At 38.5% G+C, this 25,542-nt stretch overlaps 2 pseudogenes; one reads left to right on the forward strand and one right to left on the reverse strand.

Moving 5' to 3' along the window:
- LOC125367012 overlaps positions 1-5,077 on the reverse strand; it is a 49,056-nt pseudogene extending 43,979 nt beyond the window's left edge.
- Positions 5,078-5,221: 144 nt separating this feature from the next.
- On the forward strand, positions 5,222-23,410 carry LOC125367013 (annotated as a pseudogene).
- Positions 23,411-25,542: the final 2,132 nt, after the last annotated feature.

Raw genomic sequence — 25,542 nt, forward strand, 5'->3', positions numbered from 1 at the left:
AAATTATCTATACCATCACAAAGTCAATTCTCGTTATACCGTCATAGAGTCAATTATAATTATCCCAGATGTCGTCAATGTTAGTCAATTATAAAAATCATCAAACAGTTAATTATCCTAAAATTATCAAATAGTCATTTATCATAGATACTGTCATAGAGTCAGTCAATTATCACATATACCGTCAATTATCATATAATTTTCATATATACCATCATAGGATCAATTATCATATAATTATCATAGATACCATCAAATAGTCAATTATCATATAGTTATCATAGAGTCAGTCAATTATCATATAATTATTATACCACCACAGAAACACTCAATTATCATATAATTATCATAGGTAACATCACAGAGTTCGTGAATTATCATTTAATTATCATCTATAGATTCACAGAGTCCTCAATTATCATATAATTATCATATAGTCATTCAATTATATATAACCTCATAGAGTCAATTACCATATAATTATCATCTATGCTATCACAGAGTCCATAATCACATATACCATCAAATAGTAAATATCATATAATTATCATAGAATCTGTCAATTATCATAGTCAGTTATATAATTATCACACCGTTGGTCAATTATCATATAATTATAGTCACTCCATTAACATATCGTTATAGATACCGTCAAATACTCAGTCAATTATAATTATCATTGAGTCAGTCGATTACCCAATTATTTCCATTTTTATTATGTATTGCTATTATTTATTTGACTATAATTTATTATGCAATTACAAATGTTATTATTTTATTATATTTATAATTAATTTTATTATTGCCAATTGTTTCTATTATTCTCTATTGTTGTTACGTATTGCTGTTTTTTGTTGCTGTCGTTTTTTATGATTATTTATTTAATTATGATGTACTAAGGGTGGTTTATTATTATCACTTATTTATTGCTATGATTTTTATTATTTTCATCAACTAGTTTTATTTATTTCATCATTAATTACTATTTATTGTTATTCCTATCCTTGCTTCTTTTTACTACTTATTTATGGCTATGGTTTACTATTATCCTTTGCTTTTTACTGCTATTATTTTTATTAATTATTGCTATTGTACTTATTTTTATTAATTATTTATGATCATCTATTTTTATTCTTTAATTTGTTATCGTTGTTTACCACTATTGTGATTTTTCTCTTTTTATGACTGTGTTTTATTATTATTTATTGGTATAATTTTCGTAGTTTATTTATTATTATTTATTTCTTACTATTTATTTTAGTGTTAGATATTATTACTTATTGTCTATTATTATTTATTGTTATTATTTATTGCTATGTTATTATTTATTTTTATTATTTTTATTATCATTATTTATTGCTATATGAATTTTTATTAATTATTTACTATTATTTATTTCTAATTCATTTCATTCTTAGTTATTATTTATTATAATCTATTGTTATTTATTATTATGTACTGTGAATAATTGCCCTTTTTATTATATATTTTTATTATTATTGATGTAATTTTCATTGCTGATATATTATTATTTATTTCTTATTATTTGTTAACAATTATTTACAGTCTACTGTTATTATTTATTTATTTTTATCATTTATTGCTATGATTATTTGTTTTTATTATTCTTTATTATTTGCTATCATTTGTTATTACTGATTAAATAGTACTTATTATTACTTATTTCTTATTACCATTTTCTTTTTTATTAATTATTGCTTTGTATTGCTATTTTTCTTGTTTTTAATTAACCATGGTTATTCATTGCTATTATTTATTATTATTTTCATTATTTATTATTACTACTTATCGATGTGATTTTATTGTTGATTATTTATTTATTTATTATTATTCATTAACTATTATTTTTATTATCTCCTGTATTATGTATTATTATTTATTATTATCATTTATTGTTTATTATTGCTATTATTTATTGCCTCAATATGTAATTGTTGAATATTTGTTATTATTTCACTTATTATTGATTATTTATTGTTATCTATTGTTACTTATTCTTCATTGCTATGAGTATTTACTTTCCTTATTTATTTTTTATTATTTATTGCTATGATTTTTATTGTTGATTCTCAGTATTAATTTCTTATGATTATGTGTTAGCTATTTATTATTATCCACTGTTATTTATTATTATCATTGACTGCTATTATGATTTACTTTTATTCTTACTTATTCTTTATTGCTCTAATTTTCATGGCTGATTCTTTCATATGTTTAATCATGTGTTTCTTTCTATTCATTTTATTATTAACGATTACTTATGGTTATGTATTGTTATCATTTATTATCATTATTATTTATTATCTTTATGATTATTAGTGGTATCCTTTTTTATTACTGACCATGCATTACTTGCTAATACTTATTTCCTATTGCTTTTTATTTTACTCTGAATCATTTTTTATTATACACTGCTATTTTATCATTTATTATTATTATTCCTCATTGTTAGGGATTGCTATTATTTATTGCTATTATGGTTATTTATTGCTCTGATTTTTATGGTTGATGATTTCTTCTGTATCCTTCTTTGCTTCGTATTATTATTGATTTTGTTAGTTATTTTACTATCTGTTGTCATTATTTATTATTGATTAGTTATTATTTGTTATATATTAATATTTAGTTATGCAGGACGATGAGGGTGAGATTGATGAGGATGAAGATGAGGATGAGGATGAGGAGGGTGAGGATAAGATGATGAAGATGATGAATATGAGGATGATGATGAGGATGAGGAGGGTGTAGATGAGAATGAGGATGGTGAGGAGGAAGATGAGGGTGAGGATGAAGATGAAGATGGTGAGGATGAAGATGATGAAGATGAAGATGAGGATGGTGAGGATGAGAAAGAGGATGAAGAAGAAGATAATGAAGATGAAGAGAATGAGGATGAAGATGAGGATCTGGAGAGTGAGGATGAAGATGATGAAGATGAGGATGAGGATGTTGAGCATGGTGAGGATGGTGATGAGGAGGGAGAAGATGAGGATGAAGATGAGGATGAGGATGAGGATAAAGATGATGAAGATGAAGATGATGAAAATGGCGGAAGTGGCCATGGGCAGAAGTAAACGGAAATGGACAGAGCTGTTTGTGGTTTTCCTTTTCTCTTCCTCCCCCTGCCCTTCCTCCTTCCTCTTCCTGTCTTGTTTCCTCTTCCTGTTCTTGTGCTGTTCCCTCATCCTCTCCCCCCTATTTGTCTTCCTGGTTCCTCTTGTTCTTTCTCTCCTTTGCCTGTCCAGCCTCTTCCTCTCCTTTTCCTTCCTCCCCATCCCCTTCCTCCTTCCTCTTCCTCTCTTTCCACTTCTTTGTCCTCTCCTTCCTATTCGTCCTCTCCCTCTTCCCATCCTGCTTCTTCTTCCTCTGACTCTCCGTTTTCTTCCTCCTCTCATTGTTTCTTTTCCTCTTTCCTTCCTTCTTCCTCTTCCTTCTTTTCCTCTTCCCCTTCCCCATGTCCTTCCTCTTTCTTGTCTTGTTCTCCATTTCCTCCTGCTTTCTCTACTTCCTCTTTCTCTTCTTTATATTCCTCTTCCAATTTTCCTTTTGAGTCTCCTCCTCCCTGTTCCTATGCTCTTCCTTCCCTCTCCCATCCTACTCCTTCCTGTTCCTGTTTCCCTCCTTTTCATCTTCCTCTTCTTGCCAACTACTTGCTCTCATCATTCCTTTTCCTCTTCTCCTTTTCCTCCCACTTCAACCTCATCGCCTCCCTTTTACTCTTTTTTTTCCTGCATTTTCCCGTTCCCATTCTCCTTCTACTCCTGCTTCCTCTTCCTCCTCTAATTTCTCTTCCACTTCCCCTTCCTATTCCCCTTCTTCTTCTGCTTCCCCTTGCTCTAACAACTCCCTATCTATTTCCTCTTCCTCTTCAACTTCCCCCACTGCTTCCTGTTCTCCTTTTACCCTCTCTTATCTTCCTCTTGTGCTTTGGCTTCCCTTCTGACTTCTCCTTCCCTTTCCCTTTGTTGTTCTTGTTCCCCTTCTACTTCTCATTCTGCTTCATAATCCCTTTTCTCTTCCCCTTCTACTCCTGTTCTCCTTCTTCTTCTACTTCTCATTGCCTTCTACTTCTGCTTCCACGTCTACTTCCACTCTTCTGATTCTGGTTAACCTCCCCCTTCCCCTCCCACTTCCCCTTCTAATTCTGATTCCCCTTCCGCTTTGTCTACTGCTTCCTCTTCTCTTCTTGCTTACCCTCTCCTTCCTGTTCACCTTCCACTGTCTTGTCCCCTTCCACTTCACATTCCCCTTTTACTTCCACTTCTACACCTACTTCCTTTTCTGCACCGACTACCCTTCCACTTCCCCTTCCTGTTCCTCTCTACTTTCAATTTCCCTTGCAATTTTTATTCTGCTTCCTCTTCCTTATTCCCCTTCTCCTTCCTCTTCCCTTCCACTTCCTATTCCCATTCTACTTACACGTCCACACAAACTTCTTTTTCCGCTTCTGGCTATCCCTTCACTTCCAGTTCCCATCTACTTCCGCTTCCTCTTTTGCTAATCCTTCCACTTCCACATTCCCTTCAACTTCCTGTTCTACTTCTACTTCCTGTTACCCTTCCACTTTCTATTCCCATTCTACTTCCACTTCCATGTCTACTTTCTCTTCCACTTCTGGTTACCCTTCCCATTCCCACTACCCTTCTTCTTCTGCTTCCCCTTCTCCTTTCTGTTAACCTTCCACTTCCTACTCACCTTCCACTTCCTCTTCCCGCCTCGCACAAGTCAGTTCTGCCCGCTCGTAGCCGTGGCCACGGTGCCCAGTGGCCTCCACGTCATCCGTGGCCTCTGAGTCCCTGCCTCCAAGATGTGGCGCCGGCGCTCTGCCTGCTGCTGCTGCTGCTGCTGCTGGGCTGCATCCCCGCTGGCCAACCGGCCCCCCGGCAGCCGGCTGCCCTGCTCCTACTATGCCCCGGCCGAGTTCCACTGCATCTTCCGTGGCCTCCGCACCATGCCCTGCGCCCTGCCCACCGACCTGAAGAGTGTCAAACTTGGGTGAGCGAGCAAGGGTTGTGGGCAAAGCGGGGTGTGCAAGCAGGTGCGCCCAAGGTGTCATTGGGCTACTAGAATATGGGCGTGCATGCAGAGAATGGGTGTGAGTTTGCCAGGAGGTGTGACTGTGCAATGTATGTGAGTGTGCAAGGTGCACGTGAATGTGCATGACAGGCTTGTATACAGGAGATGGGAGTGCAAGCCAGACATGAGCGTGAATGTTCAAATTGGTGTGAGTGTGCAAGGAAAGTATGAATGTGCATTGTACACTGGAGTATGCAATATAGGCATGTATCCAGGTGATCGTCATGCAAAAATGACACGTATGTGCATATAAAAGTGAGTATGAGTATACAGGGTAATATATAATGTATAGTAATATGTAATACATGACATATATTGTATAATAATATGTAGTACATAATATATGATATACAAAATGCAATATATAATATAAAATAACACATATTACATATTGTATAATATGTAATATCATATACTACAAAAATATAATATGTAACATAACACATAATACATAATATATAATACATAATATATAATAACATATAATACGTAACATACTATTTTCTAAAATATAACATAAACATATAAAACTACATAAAAGGTGCAATCATGACGTTGTGTGTAATCACCCTATTATGTGTCATGATACACTATGATGTCACAGTAGTGGATTCACATACCGGGTCCGCATGTTGCATGTTCGATGGGTGAAAGAATGCATGATTGTATCACACGCAATCATATCATATATGATAAGGTAGTGGCCAGTGTCCTCCTCTTATGGTTCCCACATGGCTGCCATGGAAGCAGTAGCATCATCCCATGTACCTGGCTTCCTTGGCAATAGTCCTCCAGGCTCAAGAGCATACTTATCAGTGGGTGCTTACTGAGCCCTGATTGGTCCATTCCTCACTGACGTCACTGGTCCCACTTGTGATTGGTCAATTTGATCCCTGATGTCACCAGGCATTGTGAGGCACCACCAGTAGGGTATATAAGAAGCTGCTCTCCACTTTTGTCAGTTACAGCACTGGGAGCTTTTCTTGGTGACCTGCTGGACTAAATTCGAACTAAGCTTCAGTTGTGTGGGGGTTTGGGAGGGAGCTGTGTTGGTGTGGCTTGGGTTTGGGTATTTCTTTTCATTATTCTGGTGGTTGTATTTACTTGTTTGTTTTTTAGTTTAGCTCATTTTGGTTAAAATTACTTGTGTTATCTTCATTTAGAATATTCAAGGTAATTATGATTGATTACTTGCCATCCCAGTGGAAAGATGTCAAGATACAACAAAGTTTCCTTTAATTCTTCCTCAGAAAGGGAGAAGGAGATAACTATCATCTTACAGTATCGACGGAAGGACACCATCAGCCATAGTAGCTTTGGATATCTGAAGGTGGTCCATCACTGCCTCACAGACAAATGGCTGGCTGTGAAAGTTCTCCTGAAGAGAGACATGGAGAGCCATAGCATAAAAAATGAGGTGGACATTGTCAACAGCATACCTCACCCACACATCATCTGTTTTTTTTGCTCATGGAGGATAAAGACTGTCTATCTCACGTCATGGAGTTGGCCATGCGGGGACACCTCATGGGGTCAATGTGCAAATCCAGCTGAAGCCACATATTCGAGCATAAAACCAGAAGGCTGTTCAAACAGATCATGAGTGCCATGCACTACCTTCAATAGAATGGAATTGTACACTGGGACCTCCAGCCCAACAACATTCTGTTGGAAGCCAAAAACAATGCCAAGGTCAGTGATTTTAGGCTGAGTGTCAGGACGACCACAGGGCAGTTGATAAAGGGAGTTTGTGGAGCCTTGATATTATGACCCCTAGATATGTTCTTACACAAAATGTATGATGCCTACAAGATAGACATTTGGAACTTGGGCATCATTTAGTATGTGATGACAGCGAAATTTCCCCTTTGAGGGGAGAAAGTTTGCTGACATACAGTTCCTAGTCGTACAGGCCAAGAATAGCCCTCCACTATACCTAAATGCAAAGGGACATGACCTACTTTCCCACTTTTAACTGTGGACTGCAGTCAAAGGCCCAATGTTGAACAAATACTGGAGCACCCTTGGCTGATGTGGTATGTGGCATGGGTCCTGATTAGCCAGTACTCAGCAAGCTGGACCCCATTATTGTGGCAGTCATGTGAGACATGGGGTAGAATGCAGCTGAGACTCAACAGGCAATACAGCACAGAGCATTCAATGAAGCCATGGGCACCCACATGGTCATCAGAGAAAACTTAAAACAGAATGCTGACCTTGTGGAGTTGAGAACAATGCCTTGGATGGTACCACCATACCCAACTACTGAAGTACATCGCCCCAGCCCTCTCCCTCCATGACGGAGACCCAGGTTACCCACACAACTTAATAGTTTCAGCGTATCCTCAGAAATTCAGTGGGATGATGATGGCACCCAAATGCATGTGAAGTGAGTCTGAATTGCTAGTTTGCCTGCCATTCCCTTCTGCTTCCTGCCTAACTACAGTTCTAGCAGAATCTGGGACCAGTTTTCCTTTGACTGGTTGAGCAGACTAGAGAGTTGTGAGGCAGAGGTTAATGCTCTTCCCTCTGGGCAGCCACAAGTGGAGGCCACAGCCTCCAGCTGGAGTACTAGGCAGGGCTGGAGGGGAGTGCCTGACAGGATAGGCACCATTCTTCGCAGACTCTGCTGCTGTGTGAAGGCCCCCAAAATAATGCTTGAAGGGTAAGATCACAGCTATTCCAAGAAGGGTTGCAGAACTCAGAAAATTTCTCTCATTGGGGTGTGGGAAATAAGAGAGGTGTACACATAAATGCTGCAGGAGCAAGTCATGCTGGAAGTTCACACTGCATGTGGCCAGCACACCCATCAGAGGCCTCAGCCCAGGCCAGCCCAGCCAGGTCCTGTGGCAAGTGCTAGGGGATCCTGCAGCAGGGATTAGGGGAAAGGACAGCTGAAATGGAGTTGACTTTCTAAGCTAAAAGGTAAGTTTAATGGTACCTCCAGCTCCCTCTACCTTCTGAGAAAAAAGCAGTAAGCAAGCATATTTAGTAATGTATACAACATGCCCCCAAATACTTTATAAATTGTGCTTAAGGGCAGCAAGTTTGGTTGAGCAAATAATGTCCATAATGACAAAAAAGTGCTGTGTTTGGTTGTAACTTTTTCTGTTTCTTGAAGCATGGGATTAATCAGAGGGGGGTAATCATGACATGCAGGCAGGCAGGAAGTCAGGCATGGGAAGTGCAGTCAACATCCTGTCATTATCACCCTTCTCTCATTAATCTCAGGCTACAAGAAAAAGAATTTAGGCACTGTCCCAACACATCTGGGAAGACAAGCCTTTTTAATAATGTATACAAAGTGCCACCAAATCCTTTATATATAGTGATAAAGGGCAGATATATTGATTGAGCAAATAATGTAAATTATGACATAATATTAGATATGCTTTGTTGTAAATTGTTTTTTATTGTAGCCTGGGATTTCTGAAAGAAGGATGATCATGACTGTTAGACAGGCAGGCAGGGTAGACATTATGAGGTACAGTCAACATTCTGCAATGATCACCCTTCTCTCAGAAATTCCAGTCTACTATAAACAGATCTTCATGCACTGTCAAAACACATCTTGGAAGGCAAGGATTTTTAACAATTTTTAGAACATGTCCCAAATCCTTTATGTATTGTGCTGTAGTCCAGCCAGATTGGTTGAGAAAATAATGTACATAATGACATAATAATGTTATGTTTTGTTGTCCATTTTTTCTGTTTATTATAGCCTGTGCCTTCTGAGACAATGTTGATAGTGAGAGGCACGTAGGCTGGCCGGCATTATGAGGTACAGGCAATGTCCTGTGATAATCACCTTTCTCTCAGAAATCCCAGGCTACAATAAACAAAACTTTGTGCACTGTCTCAACACATCTTGGAAGGCAAGAATTTTTAATAATGTATACAAAATTCCCCCAAATCCTTTATATTTTGTGCTTAAGGGCAGCTAGATTGTTTCGGCAATTAATGTCCATAATTACATAATAGTAGGTGTGCTTTGTTGTAAATTTTTTCTGTTTATTGTTGCCATGGAATTTTCAGAGAAGGGTGTTCATGACAGGCTAGCAGGCAGGCAGGTAGGCTGGCAGGCAGACATTAGGAGGTACAGTCAACATCCTGTCATGAACACCCATCACTTAGAAAGCCCAGGCTACAATAAACAGGACTTGGTGCACTGTCTCAACATATCTGAGAAGGCAAGCATTTTTAACAATGTATACCACATGCCCCCAAATCCTTTATACATTTTGCTTAAGGGAAGTCACTTTGGTTGATCAATAATGTCAATTAGGACATAATAGTAGCTATGATTTGTTGTAACATTTTCTGTTTATGGCAGACTGGTATTTCTCAGAGAAGGGTGATCATGACAGGCTGGTAGGCAGGTAGGTAGGCAGGCTGGCAGACACTAGGAGGTATAGTCACCATTCTGTCATGATCACCTTTTTCTCAGAAATCCAAGGCTATGATAAACATGACTTTGTGCACTCTCTCAACACATCAGGGAAGGCAAACATTTTCAATAATGTATACAATATGCCCCCAAATCCTTTACAGGTTGTGCTAAATCTGTGAAGTTAGATTGGTTGATCAAATGAGGTCAATCATGATATAATAGTAGCTATGATTTGTTGAAACTATTTCTGTTTATGGTAGCCTGGGATTTCTAGGAGGTTTATCATGACAGGCAGCCAGGCAGGCAAGCAGGCAGCCAGGCAGGCATCTGGAGGTACAGTAAACATCCTGTCATGATCACCCTTCTCTCAGAAATCCCAAGCTACAATAAACAGAACTTGGTCCACTGTCTCAACACATCTGGGAAGTCAACATTTTTAATAATGTATTCAACATACCCCCAAATTCTAATACATTATAACAGTAGCTATGTTTTGTTGTAATGTTTTCTGTTTATTGCCTGGAATTTCTGAGAGAAGGGTGAATATGACAGGAACACAGGCAGGAAGACAAGCAGGCAGGCAGGCAGTCATTTGAGGTACAGTAAACATCCTGTCATCTCCCTGCTATCAGAAATCTCAGTCTACAATGAATAGAACATTGTGCACTGTCTCAACACCTCCGGGAATGGAAGCATTTTTAACAATGTAAACACCAGAGCCCCAAATCTTTTATACATTTGCTAAAGGACAGCCAGATTGGTAGAGTAAATTATGTCAATAATAGCATAATAATAGTAATATTTTGTTATAAAATTTTCTGTTTATTGTAGCATAGGATTCCTTACAGAAGGATGATCATCACAGGCAGATAGGCAGGCAGGTAGACAGTAGGCAGAACAATCAACATCCTTCATATACAACCTTCTCTCAGAAACCCCAGGATAAAATAAAAAGAACTTCGTGCACGGTCTCAACACATCTGGGAAAGAAAGCAATTTTAGTAATGTATACAACATACTCCAAAAACCTTTGTACATTGGGCTTAAGGGCAGCCAGACTGAGCAAATAATGTCAATAGTGACATAATAATTGCTAAGTTTTCATGAAAATATTTTCTCTTTATTGTAGCTAGGGATTTCTGAGAAAAGGGTGATCATTACAGGCACCCAGGCAGTCAGGCAGGCAAGAAGGAAGGCAGGCATTATGAGTTACACTTAACATCCTGTGATGGTCACTCTATTCTCAAAAATTCCAGGCTACAATAAACAGAACTTTGTGCACTGTCTCTACATATCTGGGAAGACAAGGCTTTAAATTCTGTACACAACATGCCTGCAAGTCCTTTATAAATTGTGCTTAAGGGAAATCAGATTGGTTGAGGAAATAATGTCTATTTTGACATAATTGTAGCCATTTTTTTGTTGTAAATTTTTCCTTATTGTAGCGTGGGATTTCTGAGAGATGAGTGATCATGGCAGGCAGGCTGGGAGGCAGGCAGGCAAGCAGTCATTATGAGGTACAGTAATCATCTGGTCATTATCACCCTTCTCTCAGATATTCCAGGCTACAATAAACAAAACTTCGTGCACTGTTTCTACATATCTGGGAAAGCAAGCCTTTTAAATGCTGTAAACAATATGCCCCCAAGTCCTTTATACATTGTGCTTAATGGCAACCAGATTAGGTGAGCAAATAATGTACGTGTTGACATAATAGTAGTTCTGTATGTTGTAAATTATTTCAGTTCATTTTAGCCTGGGATTTCTGATAGAAGGTTGAGCATGTATGGCACGCAGGCAGGCAGGCATGCTGGCAGGATCTCAGGCAGGCAGAAAGGCATGCAGGCATTAGGTGGTACAATCAATATGCTCTCATGAGCACCCTTCTCACAGAAATCACTGGGTACAATAAATAGGACTTGGTGAACTGTCTGCACACATCTGGAAGGCAAGCATTTTTATAATGTATACAGCATGCCCCCAAACTCTTTATACATTTTGCTTAAGGATCGACAAATTGGTTGAGCAAATAAGGTCAATCATGACATAATAGTAGCTATGTAGTTTTGCAAATTTTCTCTGTTGATTTTACCATGGGATTTCTGAGAGTAGGGTGATCATGGCAGGTAGGCAAGCAGGCAGGCATTAGGTGGTACAGTCAACATCCTCTCATGATCACTTTTATCTCAGAAATCTAATACTACAGTAAGCAGAACTTCCTAAACTATCTCAACACATTTGGTACAGCAAGCATTTATAATAATGTATACAGCATGCCCCCAAATCCTTTATACATTTTGCTTAATGGCAGTCTGATTGGTTAAGCATGTAATGTTCATTATGACATAATAGTAGCTATGTTTTGTTATAAATGTGTTCTGTTTATTGTAGCCTGGGATTACTGAGAGATGGGTGATCATGGCAGGCAGGCAGAAAGGCAGGAAGGCAGGCATTAGGTGGTATAGTGAACATTCTGTCATGATCTAAGAAGGGAATCATTTTTAATAATGTATACAACATGCCCCTAAATCCATTATAACTTGGGCTTAAAGGCACCCAGTTTGGTTCAGAAAATAATGTCCACAATGACATAAAATAGCTATGTTTTGTTGTAATTTTTTTCTCTTGTGTGTAGCCTAGAATTTCTTAGAGAAGGATGATCATCACAGGCAGGCAGGCAGTCAGACATTAGGAGGTACAGTCAACCTCCTTCGTAAACACCCTTCTCAGAAATCCCAGGTTACAATAAACAGAACTTCATGCACTGTCTCAACACATATGTGAAGGAAAACCTTTTTAATAATGTATACAACATGCCCCCAAATCCTTCATACTTCGTGCTTAAGGGCAGCCAGATTGGTTGAGCAAATATTGTGAATCATAGCATAATAGTAGTTATGATTTTCTATATTTTTCCTTTTTATTGTATCTTGGTATTTCTGAGAGAAGTTTTATCATGACAGGGTTGCAGGAAGGCTGGCAGGCATTAGGAAGTACAGTCAATATCCTGTCATGATCACTCTTCCCTCAGAAATCCCAGGCTACATTAGACGGCTGTCATGCACTGTCTCAATGCATCTGGGATGGCAAGAATTTTAAATGATATATGCACCATGCCTCCAAATCCTTTATAAATTGTACTTGAAGGCATTCAGATTGGTTGAGCACATAATGTCCATTATGACATAATACTCACTATGTTTTGTTGTAAAATTTTTCTGTTTATTGTAGCTTGTGATTTCTGAGAGATGGGTGACTGACAGGCAGGTGCAGGCAGGGAGGCAGGGATGCAAGCAGGCAGGCAGGCATTAGGAGGTACAGTTAACATCCTGTAGTGAACACCCTTCTTTCAGAAATCCCAGGCTACAATAAACACAACTTGCTGAACTGTCTCAACACATCCGGAAAGACAAGTGTTTATAATAATGTATACAACATGCCCCCGAATTTGTTATACATTGTGCTTAAGGGCAGACAGCTTGGTTGAGTGAATAATGTCCACAATGACACAATAGTAGCTATGTTTTGTTGTAATTTTTTAATGTAGCCTGGGATTTCTGAGAGAAGGATGATCATCACAGGAAGGCAGGCAGGCAGAAAGGCAGGCAGGGAGGCAAGCAGGCAGGCAGGAAGGCAGGCAGGGAGGCAAGCAGGCAGGCTGGCATTAGGAGGAACAGTGAACATTCTGCCATGATCAACATTCTCTCAAAAATCCCAGGCTACAATAAACAGAAATTTGTGCACTGTCTCAAAACATCTGGGAAAGCAAGCATTTTTAATAATGTAAACAACAGTCCCCCAAATATTTTATACATTTCTTAAGGGCAGCCAGATTGGTTCAGCAAATAATGTCAGTAGTGACATAATAATAGCTAGGTTTTCTTGATAATATTTTGTTTATTGAAGCCAAGGATTTCTGAGAGAATGGTGATCATTACAAGTACTCAGGCAAGCAGGCAGAAAGTCAGGCACTAGGAGGTACAGTCAACATCCTGTCATGATCATCCTCCTCTCAGAAATCCCAGGCAACAATAAACAGAAATTTGTGCGCTGTCTCTATCTGGGTAGCCAAGCCTCTTAAATGCTGTATACAACATGCCTCCAAATCCTTTATATATTGTGCTTAAGGGCAATCAGATTCGTTGAGCAAATGATGTACATTGTGATGTAATATTAGCTGTGTTTTCTTGTGAAATTTTTCTGTTTTTGAAGCCTGAGATTTCTGAGGGAAGGGTGATGATGACAGTCAGGAAGTCCGGCACGCAGGCATCAGGTAGCATATTCAATAATTTGTCATGATCACCCTTCCCTCAAAATTCCCATGCTAAAATAAACAGAAATTTGTGCACTGTCTCAAAACATCTGGAAAAGCAAGCATTTTTAAGAATGTAAAGAGCATTCCCCAAATCCTTGATACAATTTGCTTAAGAATACAACTGTCAGTTACTGCTACCCAGCATAGGTTTTTTTTAATGTAGTATGGCAAGATCCCTCTCCCTTCAGAACCACAACCTTTGCCTGTCTCTGGACAGCTGGGTGTTTTGAGGGTGCCTTCCTTATGAGCCTGATTCATGAGGGCAAAACACTTAACCAGAACTCCCTGTGCCACGCCCCTCTGTACCATGTCGATCCTCAGGAACACAGATTTGGGGCACCAGAAACCCATATGTCAACCCACCTGTTATACAGTCGATACAGATAGAAAATGCATAGGAGCAGAGATTCATTTCTCAGGTCAGTATGACTAAACTGGGAAAGTCTCACAATTATTGTTGCATTGTGAATCTTCCTGAGATCATCACATCCTCCTTTATCTCTGGTCCTGGGGACCAAAATGAAGCTGAAGGTAGTGTTGAAGGTGGCAATATCTTCTGCAATCTGAGACAGGACCTGCTTGGTACCCATAATCCCTCTCTCAAATCTGCACTGAGAACTCCTGTTTTTGGCTTTTTATTTTCTGGCTGCTTCACTTTGACAATTTTATCCTTTCTGTCCCTCCTTTTTTTTGTCTCTTTCAACATGAATCAAGGATTTCATAGTGATTCTTCCCTTTTAGAATGGTAGTCAAAAATTCACTGACCCCATGCACACTTTAAAATTTGGCCCGGTTTCATAAGGATGACCCACCAGTGAGGGTTTTACCAGGAAATCCAAAATTGCCAGAATAACCAGGAATAAATAGTTATTGCAGAGATTTGCATATTATGGAAGTACGGTGTAGATGAGCGCACAGCTCTATGGAAAGGATTCTGTCCTGCCTGGGGTTCCTAACATCACTGTCACACAGTGGGACTCACAGGTGGTTAAAAATTAGATTAAATAAATGAACAAATCATAAATTATCTGGGTAGAAAGGAGAGCATGGATGAGATAAGCCCAGGAGGGAAAAGTGGAATTTGCAGTCAGCTTCCATCACTTCCAAATTCTAAGAAGAGATGACCTCACAAAGAAGATGGCACCCTGCACAATTACACTGGACACACCTCTGACTTGAATGTAGATTCCAGAATGGCAGACAGCTATTGACTATATTCCACGAGGGACAGGAGACCTAATGTGAGCTACACTGGCCCTGGTGACCTCTCCTTCAGATCCTAGTAGCTACTGTTTCTGTTCTACCATCCAAGTCCCATGGAGCTAGAGGTCATTTTTAACAAGGGAATTCTGGGAAATGTAGTTCTGGCTCAGCAAAGAGGGAAAAGCCTGAAACCACATTAGTGCAGACTCAATGCCTGCCAAAGTTACTGCTGCTCATAATGTCCACAGTTAAGAAACACTTCTCAGTATCTGATTGTAATCTGGTGGAGAAACATGGCTAATTCTGGCCAACTAAAGCTGAAAAAGCCCTTCTAGAAATTTCTGTTCTCTTCCTACTTCATTAATCACTAATTCCAGCCCTGGAATTTCTCCATCCATATCAGAATAAAGATGAGTGAAAGCAAACTCATGAGCTAAGCCAATAAAATCAAAGGGCATGTTCATCTTGGTTTTCGTTCAATACATGAAATTGGAATGTGTGAATAAAAATCAGCTTCTCTTATAGAGTCAGCTGTGTACCAACCAACAGGAAACTTGGCCACATAAAACTACTAAAAGACAAATAGAAGATGATTAGGGGGAAGGGAGGTGGGTGAACCATGAAATTCATTAAATTCACTAGGGAAAAGCAGCATTTCAGTTGCATACCAAAAGAAAACCGTTCAAGATGGCAAGCAATGACTCACAATTATAACCTTAGGTACATAGGACACTAGGATTTGAGGATTTAGTTTCAAAGCCAGCCTGAGCAGAATAGTTCATGAAACTCTTATTTCCAATTAACCACCAAATGCCAGAAGTAGAGTTGTGTCTCAAGTGGTAGAGCACCAGCCTTTAGCAGAAAAATCTAAGGGCCACCACCAAGGCCCTCAGTTCAGTATTTTGAAAACATAATTGGGTGAAAATTGCCAAAAAATGACATACAATGGCCCCGTTCTCTGAGGCCATTGAGGTCTCTGCATAGAATTCTGATCTAATATATTTTGACAAGTGGAAGCATAGTGTTGTTTATCTTGATTATGGCGTAGGATACAGAATGACATGATTACCACCTGTTCTCAGACAGGCGCATCATGAAAATAACTTCATCTATACTAGAAAGTGTAAAGAAAAAATTACCTGTTTGAAGGTGAAAGTTCAGAATGGAATAGTGAGACTCAGTTTTGGTATTGATTGATTACTGGTGTCAACAGCACCCTTGCTTCTTTAGGCAATATGAAATGAGTACATTTGCAGAAGACTCTGCATATGGAATACATGCAGGAAGCTGTTTGTGTCAACAAGCAATGCTCTGTGGCTCTAAGGAACGTAGTGTGTATGATTTGTTCCTATGGGCATGATACCCTCATATCGTTGGTTGTCATCTCATTGGCACAGTAATTTTTTTCTTGCCATTTCATCTGTAGTTGACATGGCATTCTCAGAGGCAATCCAGTGGCATCATCCCAAATGGTCTTCATGCAAATAGATTTTGGACACAGATCTGGGATGAAAGCTATCCAAGAAAATTTCTTCCTGTGGGCTTCACTATCTGTCCTCTTGGAGGAAATCATAACACCTGCATGAAGAGGGAGAATCTGCAAAAATATATTCCAACTCATGTTTTTCTCCTGGATAGAAGGCCACAGATTCACAGCCTCAGGAAAGAGTTTTACACATTCTTCCCAGGAGATTCACAAGAGGCTTAGATGAAAGAACATTAGCTATAGTGTAAATCTCTGCCAATGAAAGGACACATATGCATACATACAGACATATATGAGTATACATAGCTGCCACTGCAAGCTTTACTTCCAGGCAGAATTTCAGTTTGGCAGATGCTTCAGGGATGTGCCCTTTGACGTTCATACTCATTCTTCTCCAGCTTCCCCTTCTCAAGTCCTTGGCAGGCACTCCTTGGCAGGCACTCAAGTCCTTGGCAGGCTGCTTTTCTACAATGAAGCACTGAGCCCACATGGATGGAGATGTGCTGATGGATGGATTTTTCCCTCTCTACACTTTAGGAACAGATGGCAGTAACAGTGATGCTTCCAGGAAAGAAGACAATAAGCCGTAAGCAACTTATCATTCTATTTTCATTTATTGTTCTGTTTACAGGATTGGCAGTGGCTGAGGGAACTTGTGTGTGCAAAACAATATCCTCTGTCTTCTCTACCTTGACCTCGCATCCCTAGTGTACCAGAAACAGCTCAGTTTCATTATTCTACTTTACAAGTACTCCTGGGTGACTTTCTCCCTATCAGTAGAAGACTCTTGTTTCATGCAGTGTACCTTCTCCTTTCCAGGGTGTAAGTTGTTCACTTTATTTGAACATCCCTGTATCTCTTGCATCCCAGCTATCATGGTTGATAATGAAGGGATGTTATTAGACACAACCTGTGTCAGTGGCATGAATTCTGTACCAAAGCTTACAGAAACCTTTCCTTCCCAACAGGCCAGTGTCTGAAATTTTTTTCTTTTGTGACACATATTTTGAAGAAATTGATTGAAATTCGTATTGTAGTGTGGTGGTTCTTGATTGTAATCCTATCTAAGCAAAAGGCTGATATCTGTGTTGTGGGTTGAATCCAACCTGGACAGAAACTTCCTTGATAATTTTATCTCTAATTACCCAGCCAAAAACTGTAAGTGGGGCTTTGGCTCAAGTAGCAGACTGCTATCCTTGAGCCAAAATGTTTTATTAGAGTGTCCGGGCTTTCTTTTCAAACCCTAAGAAACACACATATACTCAGAGACACACACACACTCTCTCTCTGTCTCTTTTATTGTAGACAAGAAGTTACTAAATCATTATTTCATGTCAGATATGGTCCACAATCCAAGTATTACCTCATGTTCAATAAGTGCAATGTTTTAACCTATTCCCTGGCAAAAAAATAAGCAAGTATTCAATCCATTAAATCATAGGTTTTTAATTACTCATCCTAAATTTCTATGCTCATTATTTAGGTTTATCTTCAAAAACTGCCAGTTTGTTTTAGCCTTGGCTTTTGCTGTTGAAGGAATAAAAACAAATTCTCATCTTTTACACAACTTGACTCTGGAATTTGATATCTATGATGTGCAATTTGGAGATTGGCTAGCATTTAAAAATCCCTCCATTTGCCTCTTTGGGAAGTACAAGAGTCCAAACTACTCCTGTATGAAAGAGAGCAAGTCCATAGCAGTGCTGACAGGACCAACAGGATTAACATCTGCCCAGATTGGAATGTTGCTAGGCCTCTACAGTTTTCCAAGGGTGAGGGTGAGAAAGTGAGCAGATATTAAATAAATGTCTAATGTAGTACCATTTAACTTGAGAGAAAAGAATGATAGGAAGGTACTAGATTTATGAGCCTATTGAATTTTGTGATATCCAAAAAGATAGAGTTCAAAATAATTGGATATTTATAGTCCCATGTATAGAAAAGAGGATAGAAAAATTAGAGCAAAAAAAAACCCCAAAGTGCTTCTTTTTTAAAGCAAGAAATAGGAAATGATTTTAAAATGTGGAGATATGATGACCAGTGTGCTGGTAGCTCACACCTCTAATCCCAGTAACTCAAGAAATGTTTATGTCCAGTTAGTCAGCCAAAAGCAGACAGTGAATATTTGGTTCCATTGGCAGAGTGCTAGCCTTAAGCAGAAAAAGTCAAGTTAATGCATGAGGCCCTGAGTTCATTGAGCTCTACTGGCTAGCTTGCATATGCACAAACACGCACTTGTGCAAGATATTATGTTGAATGAAGTCAAGCTCGGAAAGAAAGAAGACATGCGTTCTCTCATATATGAAAATTAGATCTAAAACATATTCATGAATTATGAAATAAGCATGAAGTGCACACAAAGCATTTTGTGTATGTGCATGATCTATCTGGCTAGTTTATGCTACATATAGGAATTGAAGTCCATGATGTATTGTCTGACCAAATAACTGACAGTATAAAAATAAGTGAACAATAGAAAGCTGAAGCCTATCCTGTCTGAGGGTGATAGATATTAAAGGTATCTGAAAAAGAGCAGAGGAATGGGGAATAGAAGTAGATGGGTGGGAAAATACAAGATAATAATCAATGTACCTATGTTAAGCGGACTTAGGAAGTTGGAATGAATGTGGTTGCTAGAGATAGGAGTTATAGATAGAAATAATGACAGAGATCAAAGGCATTGTATGAGTACATTTCACAACAATTAAAAGCAATTAAAATGTTTAAATGAGAAAAAGACTTTCCATCTTATTTTACAGGTTACTTAATATACTTCACGATAGTGATTGTGATAGATGGTAATATTCTCCTTCATGGGCTGTCCAATTTTTATTTTTTCAGCTTACCTTTGGGCCTCTTAATCAAGGCATGAGTGACAATTACAAGTTCCCTGCTCTGTATCAGATGGCCCAGAAAGACACATGAATAGCTACTGCCATGATCTCCTTACTGATTCACTGTAACTGGAAATGGGTGGGTCTGTTTACCATAGAAGGTGAGATAGGTTTGTGGATTCTTTTTTTTTTTTTTTTTTTTTTGGCCAGTCGTGTGGCTTGGACTCAGGGCCTAAGCACTGTCCCTGGCTTCTTTTTCTTGCTCAAGGCTAGCCCTCTGCTACTTGAGCCACAGCGCCACTTCTGGCCATTTTCTCTATATGTGGTGATCGGGAATTGAACCCAGGTCTTCATGTATACAAGGCAAGCACTCTTGCCACTTGGCCATATCCCTAGCCCATGTTTGTGGATTCTTCCTGCACTGAAAAAAGGAATGGCCAAGAACAGAGTTTGTATAGCCTTTGAGCTAGCTACTCCTACTCATGGTGTATCATACACACTCAAAGTCATGTCCCTTTATAACAAGATTAATCAATCCTCAGCAAATGTCCCCATTATACACGATGATGATGAATCCCTACAAGATTTAATGAGGTGTGTTGAGCAACTATTAATAAAAGGCAAAGTTTGTATCCTGAACTCACAATGAGATTTTCCCATCAGAAAGAGATATTTCATTCTAGGCTCATCTCATGTACCTCTCATTTTCTCACAACATCACCCAGATGTTTCTGGATTCACAGATTTTGTCAAGGCAGTTAACCCATCCACATACCCAGAAGACTTTTTCCTTGCTCGGTTGTGGTTTCTGCCTTTTAATTGCTCAAATTCTGAGTCTGACTGTGTAACATGGGAGAACTGTCCTCATAAGGCCTCCTTGGATTGGTTGCCTGGGCACATTTTTGACATGACTATGTCTGGAGACAGTCACAATGTGTACAACGCTGTGTATCCTGTGGCCCATGCTCTCCATGAAATGCTTCTTTATCAATCAGAAGTACAAACAATGTGAAAGAGAAAATGGAGAGTGCACAACCCAGCACAGGTAAGGCCTTCTGTTTCTGATGGCACACACCGTCAGAACAGTCAATTTTTACAGCACTTTTTTCTCCAGATGATATTAATTAGTTTAGTTATGTTTCCCCAAATTAAAGTAATTATATTTCTTTAAATGTCTGTGAGTTTTTCTAGACATGTGTTCCTGTGCTCTTAAGGAAAACAAGCCAGTAACAAGCAATAAATTATTCCATATTTCTATACATTCTTCTACTGACTAATAACCTGAACATACATGCAGATAATGTTTTGATAAGTTATTAGCACCTTTTCCATAGGAATTTCTAAGCATGACTTGCTGAGCAAAAGTATGTTTATTTTTAATAAGTGACCTAGTTTAATTCTCCTTTAGATATTAGATTTAGATACGTAAGTAAAATTAGATTTAGATACGTAAGTAAAATTAGATTTAGATACGTAAGTAAAATTCACACTTAAAATGTATACCTAATTGAATGCCAGCAACTGTCTTCTGTAGTAATAGCTACTCAGTTCTGAATATCCTGATTTGAAGTCAGGCCAAGAAGGAACACCTGTGAGAATGTTATCTTCATTTAACCACTGCAAAAGATATCCTGGGTGCTGGCTGATGCTTCTAGTCCTATCTACTTGGGAGATTTACATCCTCAGTTCTTAGATTAAAGCTCATTTTAGAGTTCTGCCAGGCAAGAAATATGTGAGACTCTATGTCATTAAACTAACAAAAACTAAGCTGGAGCTGTGGATCAAGTGGCCCTTTACTCATCTTGAATAAAACAACTCAAGGACATTGCTTAGACACTGAGTTCAACCTCCAGGATCAGCATCATGGAAGAAAAATTCAGTTTGTTTAAAAATGTTAATTTTGAACATTGTCATAAAATACAAATTGCACATTTCTTAGCAGGATTCTATCACCAATAAAGTACCTAAGGAATGGCTTCATGTGTTTGAAAGGTTTATTTGGTTCTGTTCTCTGGATGCTTCATTTAATAATTAGTTGAGCTGTTACTTAGGTCTCTTTCATGAAAGTAATCATTGAATGAGGTAGCATATAACCCTTTTGTGAATCTAAGTTGTTCAAATAATGGAACTTTTGCAATGTTAGGAAAAGTGTAAACAGTTTCTGACATATGTCTGATTTTCCTCAGCCTGTTCATTCTGTCTGCTGTGAGAGCAGTAGTCATGATTTCAGGAAATCTCCTCAGGACGGAAAGGCTGCCTGCTGCTTTGATTGCACTCCTTGCACAGAGAATGAGATGGCCAATCGGACAGGTAAGTTCACAGTGGAGGGAGAAATACTTGTTCTCTCCTAGTGCCCCACAAACCATGCAAAGTACTACGAAAGTTGTGTCTTGGGGTTGCAGTCAACGTCCTCCTTCATTCACTTAGTAGTAATTTAATTGCAACAATGGATGATGCTGTTTCTTTAAAAAAATACTAAAACTAATCATGTGCTCTGAATTGTGTATAGGATTAACTTTTTCTAGTATATTGTATGCACATTTATTTAAATTCACAGTAATGTTAGCAAATTTTCTACCATATGATATGCAAAATCCTTTCAAGAATGTGGTCTACAATTTTCTCAAAATTGCTATTACATTATAAAGATAACACAAGTATTTATTTCCTAGTCCTCAGAACTGTTCTTAAAACAGAAAAAGTGCTCTGGTTTGGTACAAGCATTGTGCATGGCATGACTCTGTAACTTCAAAGAATGATTATATTCTTTGTTCCCTTGTGCTTTACAGGTGAGTAGGAGAAGAAAATGTCACAATTACAAGGAAGGACCACAGTGCTTCTAGTTACATTACACAGAGGCACAGAAAAATGCAAGATCCTCTAGTCATTTTAAATAAGAACATTGAGTTGTACACAAGAATCTGAGAATTATAATGGAAGCACGAAGAGATGTATGAAGTCATTTTTAGGACACTAGGAGTGCCAAGAAACAATATGAATGGTATTCATTGCAAGTACCTAGTTTCAACTAGACTTCTGGAAACAAGTATAGGAACATGATGAAGTTACAAAAACAATAATGTTAAACATGTATGGTAATACTTGGTCAAATGAAGATTATGCTAGTCATTATTGATGTATAAGAATTTTTTACAGGAAGGGACTTCCCAATTTCCTTTTAAGTAGTGAAAAGGGAATAATGGTAACTTGTCTTCCTCACCAGATATGGAACAGTGTGTAAACTGTCCAGATCACCAGTATGCCAACATTGAGAGAAACAAGTGCCTCCTAAGACTTGTAAGTGTCCTGGTTTATGGAGAGCCCTTTGGGATGACCTAGGCCTGTATGGCTCTTGGTTTATCGACACTCACAGCAATTGTTCTTAGGGTCTTTGTGAAACATCACAACACTCCCATTGTCAAGCCTAATAATCAGGCTCTCAGCTACATCCTGCTCATCTCCCTCATCTTCTGTTTTCTCTGTTACTTGTTCTTTATTGGCCGTCCCAATCCAGTCAACTGCATTCTAAAGCAAACCACATTTGGGGTTGCATTTACTATAGCTGTTTCTACTGTCTTGGCCAAAACTGTAACTGTGGTTCTAGCCTTCAAGGTCACTACTCCATGGAGAAGGATGAGGTGGGTGCTGGTATCAGGGGCTTCTAATTTAATCATTCCCACATGCACTCTAATCCAGGTGACTTTCTGTGGACTCTGGCTGGGAACCTCTCCTTCCTTCATTGACAAAGACACGTACTCTGAACATGGCCATCTCATCATCCTGTGTAACAAGGGCTCCTCCACTGCTTTCTACTGTGTCTTTGGATATCTGGGCTCCCTGGCCTGGCCAGTTTCACCATGGCTTTCATGGCTAGGAAGCTGCCTGACACCTTCAATGAAGCCAAGTTCCTGACCTTCAGCATGCTGGTGTTCTTCAGTGTGTGGCTCACCTTCTTACCTGTCTACCACAGTGACACGGGCAAGGTCATGGTGGCTGTGGAGGTCTTCTCTCTCTTGGCCTCCAGTATAGGGATCCTGGGCTGCATTTTTGCCCCCAAGTGCTACATCATCTTGTTAAGGACAGACAGAAATTATCTGCATGGCTTCAGGGATAAAAGACTTTGAAGTCAAAATAAGCATTGTTAAGACTAAACTTATATATTTTATTACTATATACAATTTTTGAACTCAAATTATAGTAATTTTCCAGTCTTATGTTTGTTTATATTATGGAAATGTTAGTTCAGTGAATAAGGGTGTATTGCTTACATTTTTTCTTATGGATTTTTCATTCCTTCTATTTAATATATACTTAATATTTACTCCAATTTTTGGTGTCTTTTGAGCGAAGTCCAAGGTGAACTGGTAAATTCTCTTCTTCTGCTACACCTATCCCAGAGGATGTTCAGGCACCCAGATGGGGAGCAGCAGGATATTAACAAGATAGCCTCAAGAAATCACAGAATGGGACGAGGAAGCCCTTCAACTCAGAGGATAAAATGCTGGGTGATGATTCTTGAGAGTAGTTACACTGTGACTAAAATGAGGGGAAAAGGCAAAAAGAACAGCAGAGAGAAAAGGAGATGGGGAGGGGAATGAAAAAGTGGAGAGAGTGGAGTAGGAGAGAGGGACAGACAGAGATGTAATAGACAGAGGGAAATGGGATTCAATGTATTGTTACTCTGGGTATGCAGAGAAGGCAGATTGCTGACAATACATGTTTAGGAATTTTGTTTTTACTACCCAGATGTTATTTCTTTCATTTTCTTTTTTTGCATTGTTTTATTATTATTGTAAAGGTGATGTACAGAGGAATTACAATTACAAACGTCATAGAAGTATTACATTTCTTCTTGGACAATGTCACCCCTTGCATCTCTCTGTCCCAGTTTTTCCTTCCCATCCCCACCCACAATTTTTATCCTTCCTTTTCAACACAGTGTCCAGCGAGTACTAACACTTCATTTGTTTACCCTCCATTTGGTCCCTCCATTTCTGTGCCCCTACTCACACACCTAAAGACAATAAATGAATGAACAAGACCAAAGGGAATGAAAACAAAACTAACAACCATGAAAAACAAAACGTTGTTTCCCTTTACTTGAATTCGTTACAGTAAATAGCATTTTATATGATAGGATGCACATAGTTATTGTGCCTTTGTCTTCCTCTCCTATGAATATCTTCCATTGGTCTCACTCTGTTGGAATGCCTAGAGACAAAGTGTATAGGGCTCATCCTTTAATGTTTTAGTGTCTATCATGCAGCTTGAACTCAGCACCTGTTAACTGCACTTGAGCTTTTTTTAAAATTTGCTCATGGCTAATACTCTACTACTTGGGCCACAAATCCACTTCAGGCTTCTTGGTGATTGACTGGATGTAAGAGTGCCACAGACTATTATGACCATTGTGGCTTTGAACCAAAATCCTCAGATCTCAGTCTCCTGAGAGAAGACAGGATTAGAGGCATGAGTCACTGGGTGCCTGGCTATTTCTTCCTGTTTCTATCCATGTCCCAGAAGATTTTGTGCTTCCTCAAAGTGCTGCTAAATGTGATAGGTCAGCCATACCTTTTAATTTAGTTCCAGTAGAATATCACACTCTTTTTGCTAGGTGACAGAGAGCTGTCCAATGTCTGCATTTTCAATAGTACAGCTTTTATTTTGTTAAATTTTAAATCTCATTGAGCTGCCAGTATTGTATGAGTATGAGCAAAGCTTTTTAAACTCTATACAAATACAATATTTCTTTAATCAATGAATAGAATATTCTTGTTTTATTTTTATTTCCTAAGCAATTAATGACTCAGAGATGGGGTAGTTTTATATAGATTTTATTCAACTTTTGGGGGGAATTTTGTTTTTAATTATTTCAACTTAAATTGCATTTATGTTGGTGAATTGGAATAAATTAAGGAAATGCAGAGATTTTGATGAAATTGTTTTGTGACTATTGCTCTAGTGGAGACTTTACACAGTATCCCAAATCTCATGTACACATATTACCATGTCCCTGTGTAAAATGAAAAATGTTATTTATTCAATGTAAAAACACAAAATATAATTCCATGCTGTACTTGACAGTCTTGATGTCTCATGATTATTTTGCTACTAGGTCACCTCACACTTCTCATTTTATGGGTCTCTTCAGTCACAACATCTGATTTACACTTGCTTCTTATAAAGGACCTCTTTTGATTAACGATATATAGCCCCA

This window comes from Perognathus longimembris, chromosome 18 (genome assembly GCF_023159225.1).
Source record: "Perognathus longimembris pacificus isolate PPM17 chromosome 18, ASM2315922v1, whole genome shotgun sequence".
Lineage (NCBI taxonomy): Eukaryota > Metazoa > Chordata > Mammalia > Rodentia > Heteromyidae > Perognathus > Perognathus longimembris.